Below are 7347 nucleotides of genomic sequence, written 5' to 3'. Positions count from 1 at the left end.
CAGGGGACACGGGTTCGTGGCCCGGTCCGGGAGGATCCCATCATGCCGCGGAGCGGCTGGATCCGTGAGCCATGGCCGCTGAGCCTGCGCGTCCGGAGCCTGTGCTCCACAATGGGAGAAGCCACAACAGTGAGAGGCCCACGTACCGCAAAAAAAAAAAAAGAGTCCATTAAGCTTCTTCTTTCAAACCTTCCTCCCGGTGAAAGCCACTGCTGAATCCCTCTGAAAATTCCCAGTGGATCCTCAGAATTGAGTTACTAATAGTCCACTGATTGGATATACTAGTATGAATTTAACCAGAACTCTGTGGGTAGATATTTAGGTTGTTGTCAATTTTAAAATACTTTAAAAAGTCCTGTGGTTCATATAGTTACATTTATACTCCACCACCCCACCTGCCCACATTGCAGATGATTTCCTCAGAAGGGATTCTCAGAAATAAGACAGGTGACTGGGTTTTAAAAAGTGAGCATTTTTATGGATCTTGATATATGTTGTCAGATTGCTTTCCCATGGACAGTACACTGTGTGAATGGAGTTTTACCAAACTCTAGCATAAACTTGTTGTGGAGGAAGTCTTGACTTAGGCTGCTTCTTTAGATGACATGTGCTTACACTAAAATGCGCTAACTGTATAGAAGTTAGTATCCCATTCCTAGGTTCGAGTCACTGAATGGCAGGCTGTCTGAGTACCTATTGCTACCACACAGCGCTCTCTCTCTCTCTCTCTCTCTCACACACACACACACACACACACACACACACTCTCTCTCTCTCTCTCTCTCTCTCTCTCTCTCACACATGGTTATTAAGCTACATGGCTGAACTAGAGTCTTGCCTGCACCACTGCTGAGGAACTGGTAGAAGCCTAGATGGGGATGATAATGTTCCGTCCTCCTTCCAATCTAAATAGCTGGGTTTGGGAGCCCACAGAAAGCCTCTTCAGAACCACCTGATTGGTTGGGGTCTGGGGAAAGGTGTCCATTTTTGTTGCCCTTGTTGTTTCCAACACCCGGCTAAAAGACCTGACTAGATATACACACAGCCTGTTATTCCTGAGGTTACTGCGATCCTCTCCAAGGCCTTGCAAATCATCGGTGAAAAACACAGCCTACTTTCAAAGAATACAAATGGCTCACCTTCAAAGAGCGGCTTCATTTAGAGCCACCTGGCGCCACTGCCTCTGCCTCCTGTCTGGGGAGAGAAGGGGAGCCGCTGCTCACCACCAGCTCCTGCCCTCCTAACCCGTTGTTGCTTGTTACATCAAGGTAGGAAAGTTTTCTGTGTATAATTTGTGAAGTTCCCTTAAGCAGACAGTGCTACATAAATGTAAAATGCTGCTATTAATAATAAAGTTTGGCACACCTAAGAATGCTGTAGAATTAAAGTAATGAGATTCTATTTTTAGGCAGACTGGGCAATAACATGCAAGTATGATAAGGCTGTGCTTTAAAGCTCACTTTAACCTTCCATTGCTCTAAAGAGTACGTTTTCTGGGCCGCCTACACAGCAGTCGGCTGCCCCGAGCTCTAACGGTGGAGGTGAGCTTGGAGCCCAGCGGGCCCGGCTAAAAATAGGCTTTGGTCCTTCTCAGAGGGAGCGTACCTCACACACAGCTTGCTTTCACAACATCTAGATGGACCTCTTTGGTCACCTCGCAAACCTTCATCACTACCTCGGAAACGATTAGAAAAGTTTCTAGAATGTGCTTTGAAATTCTTATACATCTATAATTATGTGAAGGTATAAGACGTGTTTGGGAGACTCCATTATGTTTATTTTCAGATGTAAAGATATTTAACAGAGGCCCAGGTTCGAAGGGATTCACAGCTAGAAAAGATGTCTCACTCCTCAGGGGAAAAAAATGATTAGCTCTTCCTCCACTAATGTTCAGGTCAATGCTTTGTCAATAACAGTAACTCTTCTTCACCAACTTAGTGCAGCCTATAAAGATCCTTATGACCCATAATTACAGATGCAGATTTATGTCAAAATGCATATATAAATCTCCGGTTCTGGCTATGGTTCACCTCTTCTCAGAAAAAAGATTTGTGTAAGGAGACACTCTCCTTGATCCCTATGCATATATTTTCCTTCCGATTTGGGGGCAGAATTATAAGGGTTTGCTACCTATGACCCAAGGCACATTCCAGGTTCACAGCTGGAGGGAGTGAGGAGTTGGCTGGCTTTGACGGTGGGTAGTGGGGGGAGGGGGAGGTAGCCATGGAAATATATTTTCTGGGAATATTGCTTTCTGGCTAAATCAAGACCGCCTTTTCGACACCTGCAGGCCAGCCACCATAAATCAGAGCAAAGATGATTATCTGAACAGAGGGAGAGGGGTTTTAAAATGACTGGACTTCCTGAGGCTGAAGCCTAGCACTTGATTCAGGGACACAGGGAAGTCTTACACCTGATGGCTTATCAAATTCCACGGAAGCCTGAGTGGGCAAAGGAGATGTCAGGCTGGCCTTGCTCAGGATTCTCACATGCTAGGATTTGTTTTGTGATGCATTTCCTGCTAGCAAATCTGAGGGGTTTTTTGTTGTTATTTTTTTTCGGTTTTTTTCTGGCGGTACGCGGGCCTCTCATTGCTGTGGCCTCTCCCGTTGCGAAGCTCAGGCTCCGGATGCTCAGCGGCCATGGCTCACGGGCCCAGCCGCTCCGCGGCATGTGGGATCTTCCCGGACCGGGGCACGAACCCGTGTCCCCTGCATCGGCAGTTGAACTCTCAACCACTGCGCCACCAGGGAAGCCCCAAATCTGAGTTTTGAACCATCATCTGATCATCTCCAGGGAACAATCTCCCTGATGGTAGGACTTCCTCAGCACCCATGAAGGATGGGACAGGCGCAGCCACCCTCTCTGTGTGAACAGGTAACTGCTGAAAAGTTGCTCGAGCTTCTATATAGCTGCTGTCCGAATGCTGGATCTGGGAGGTTATTAAAGAGTGTGCCCGGAAATCCCATTGTTTTCTTACCTGCAGATCTCAACTCTGTACACCTAGACAATAGGTGTTTAACTCTCAGACAGTGTTCATAAAAATACATAGAAACTTAAACACCTACCTACCTTATAACAAATCAATTCCACTTCTGGGAGTACACCCAGAAGAAACAAGTGCACATATTCACAAGAAGACTTGCACAAGGAAATGCATTACAGCTTTCTTCATGACAGCCCAGACAACCCAAATGTCCATCAACAGGTGAATGGATAAATAAACTGTCTTATATCCCTGCATTCAGCAATAAAAAGGAATGAGTTACTGATACTGACACAACAAAGATGAATCTAAAAATGTCACACTAAGTGAAAGAAGCCAGACACAAGAGTCCATAATGTATGATTCCATTGATATGAATTTCAAGGACAGGCAAAACTAGTCTATAGAAATCGAATTAGAATTCCAGCTACTTCAGTGGGAAGAGGGTTATTGACTAGAAGGGAGCACAGGGAACACTCTAAGTGACGAAAATGTTTTATATCCTAATCTGGGCAGTGGTTAACATGGCATATAATATGCAAAAAAAAATCATCGGGCTGTATGTTTACTTTGTAAATTATAGTTTAATAAATGAAAAGTTTAGAAAGCTCTCTGGAAAACATACATGGAGAAAAGCTCACTTTGTAAGAATGATCATGAACAGACAAAGATTAAATCACGAAGATAATCTAAAGAATAAATGAAAAAAACATGAGCCTTTCACTTCTCGCTTTTATCACAGGACATGAAAACGCTGGGGCTTAGGAAACTAAAATCATTGTATGATATGCTTAGGAATTCACTGAGCGTTCTTTAATGGTTTATTTTCAGAATGTTCCTGTTAAATTAGGAAGTGCTTCATTTGCAAGTTTCTCCTTAGGAAATGGTGTTGTTTCAAAATAAACAGACGGGAAATACATATTTTAAGTTGATTCATCACTTGTCTTAGCAAGAGATCAATTAGCTAATGATACCGTTGGCCTCAAGCATTCTTCAGTAAAATGTATTTCATTCTCCTGAATATTTAGATTAATTAAGGTATGAGGCTGCGGTGTTTTTATGACAAAAAATTGATATTAAATACACATTTCCCATTTTTCATGCAATACACCTCAGTTCTTTTGCATCTGTCTTATGATAAAGACTTCCAATTGTTAAAGGAAGTCTTTGGGGTACTTGCTTTCCTGTGTCACTAATGAAACAAAGAAGGTTTATTTTTTTAAGAACGATCATGACAGAACTTCCACATGGCGTCTGCTACTCATTATTCAATCGACATTTCCATTTCTGGAATTCTAAAGTTTGTCTGAAATTGTTAGTGACATTTATAAAATGCTTGCAGAATTTTAAAATGGACCCTAGAGATCACCAACTGCTTCCCCCTCATTTAAGATGAGGAAACTGAAATCAGGAAAGGTTAAGTGACTTGCCCAGGGTTCGACTTCTTTGGCTGACTTTTGTGTAGAGTTGGAATGCCTTCCTTCAACTCCACGATAACAGCAGATTCTATGATCGAAGAGATATCACAGCTATAACATTGGTAAACATGTGCACATTTTATAAAATGAGGAATTCAGTTAAAGGTTGTCTTCAGGACCTAGAGTATTTCACAGTCCTGGAAATACTGTTTCCAACCTCTAGACAGTTTGCCCACAGAGAAGCTCGTATAATCAACATTAGGCTGAGCCTTTCTATCTCCCTTACCTGTATTATCGCATTTAGAACACTGTGAATCAATATAATGTAAAAAATATGGTTTAGGGGCTGCATTGCAAGGGTTCACTTCTGATTTCACTACTTATGAGCTGTGTGGCAGTGTGACTTGCACTCAAATCTCAGATTCCTAATCTGGCAAATGGGGATAATAATAGTATCTTATGTCATTTTTTTAAGATTTAAATAAAATGATATAAGTCAAGTCAGGCTGGTCCTTAATAAATATTCAATAAAGGTTAGCTAATAGATCATTTTGGAATTTCCAAAAAGAAAATTATACCTCAATTTATTTTGTTTGATTTTCCCACTTCCACCTTTTTGCATGTACAGTTCTGTGCCCTGAATACTCTCCTCTCTCCTACTTTTTCAGGCTCCTCTTAGCTCTAGCTCCTTCTATCATTACCCACCTGGTCCTCCACACACCCCTGATCCGCCTGATTTCCCATGCACAGCTCACAGTACACATTTTAGCACTTGACTCTGGGTCTTACAATGCTCTTTAATTATTTCATCTGATGTAAGTTATATAATGTATTTCTTTTGCATCTTTAACAGGGCCTAGCATCGTGAAGGGCATGTAGCAAACGCTTGAAAATCATTGTATCAAAGAATTAAAATAGAAAACCTTCAAAATATTAAGCCTTGATTCCAGTGATGGCTGGTGAACTATTTTAATGGAGATCGTCTATAAAATCTATTTTATAATATTTTTAAAATAGTTTATATAATAAGAGCATTGTAGCCAGAAACAAAAAACAACACAGTCAAACCAAAATAACACATCAAACAAACAAACAAAAATAAACCGTGCCTGGAGTGGAATTATGACGTTTGCTATAATACAGATTCTGAAAATCTGGTGTGTCCTTTTTAGTTCTGTAATAGTGCATGCAATCTAGTATGAAGACCAAAGTCCTATTTTTGATTTATGTATCAAATAATGACACAAGGCCACAAAGAACAAACGAAACCATATCACCAGCTTATTCATAGTCATACTCTTTTTAAATACCAGGAAGTAACAGAGCCATCAAGAATATACCACAGTAACACTAGTAATACAAAGAACAAGTAATAAGATGTATTCAACATGTATCAAGTTTAAATATGTTTACAGCAATAGTGTAAAGGAAAATAAAAGTAAAAGATTGAAAAAGTAAAAAAAAAAAAAAAAGAATATACCACAGCAATGATAAGACTGATGGTTAACATTTTACATATTTTTATAAATTAATTAATTTATTTTTTGGCTGTGTTGGGTCTTTGTTGCTGCGTGCAGGCTTCTCGTTGGGGTGGCTTCTCTTGTTGTGGAGCATGGGCTCTAGGCACGTGGGCTTCAGTAGTTGTGGCATGTGGGCTCAACAGTTGTGGCTTGCAGGCTCTAGAGCGCAGGCTCAGTAGTTGTGGTGCATGGGCTTAGTTGCTCCGCGGCATGGGGGATCTTCCCGGACCAGGGCTCGAATCCCTGTCCCCTGCATTGGCGGGCGGATTCTCAACCACTGCGCCACAAGGAAGTCTGACATTCTACATATTTACATATATATTTTTATGTATCTCAGGAATAGAGACTGCCTTGTCAAAAGCTTTCAAAAAAGCACCCCCAGGGCTTCCCTGGTGGCGCAGTGGTTGAGAGTCCACCTGCCGATGCAGGGGACGCGGGTTCGTGCCCCGGTCCGGGAAGATCCCACATGCCGCGGAGCGGCTGGACCCGTGAGCCATGGCCGCTGAGCCTGCGCGTCTGGAGCCTGTGCTCCGCAACGGGAGAGGCTGCAACAGTGAGAGGCCCGCGTACCGCAAAAAAAAAAAAAGTACCCCCAAATACTTGGGCTTTATAGTGATACTGTACTAGAATACTTTCATTCCCTTTTTAATGCTATGATTAGAAACATTTCACAAAAGTTCTTTCTCAAGTACACTCAAGAATGTAGAATTGTTTAGACATTTGCCATTTACACCAAAACTTTAACCTTTTCAAGGCCTTGGTCCAATTTTGTAATTTACATAAACAGTAAATATTTTTTTTTCCTGTTGACAAATTCATTGCTAACTGAAGCATCAGAATTTTCCTTTTTATGTAATTCCTAGGTAGTGGCCAAGATATCCTAAGCGCCAGAAGAAGCAAAGCCAGGGAATACGTAATTCCTCCACTTTCTCTTGCTAAGTGATTGTGCTTGACAGGAACGAGGCTTGTTGGGACACCACTTGGCAAAGAGTTTTGCTTACCTAGTTACTCAGGTGCCCGTGTACACCTGCAGTTGTTAGAATAATGCACTCACACTTACACAACCACACAACTGTAAGTAATATACAGGGTGTTTATGGTATTATCGTCTAATTTTTCTTCATTCATCCATCCATCCAACAAGTGTTGAATATTTACTCTGTACCCAGCAGAAAAGAAAACACAAACATGCCTGTCCTCATGGAGCCTAATTCTAAGACCTTCTTTGAACCTCTCAGACCTTGGTCCTTTGCCTCAATTCCACCATTAGGTTTTGACAACAGTAGTAGATAATTCTATGCATTCATGTGGTCAGTAAGGATTTTCATTTCAGAATTATCTGTTTTATGCTATATGAACATACATGTCTCGTTCTTAAAATATAACCCAAATATACATTAATTAATTTAAAAAGTCTGATATC

This window comes from Pseudorca crassidens, chromosome 6 (genome assembly GCF_039906515.1).
Source record: "Pseudorca crassidens isolate mPseCra1 chromosome 6, mPseCra1.hap1, whole genome shotgun sequence".
Classification (NCBI taxonomy): Eukaryota; Metazoa; Chordata; class Mammalia; order Artiodactyla; family Delphinidae; genus Pseudorca; species Pseudorca crassidens.
This window is presented reverse-complemented; position numbering follows the sequence as displayed.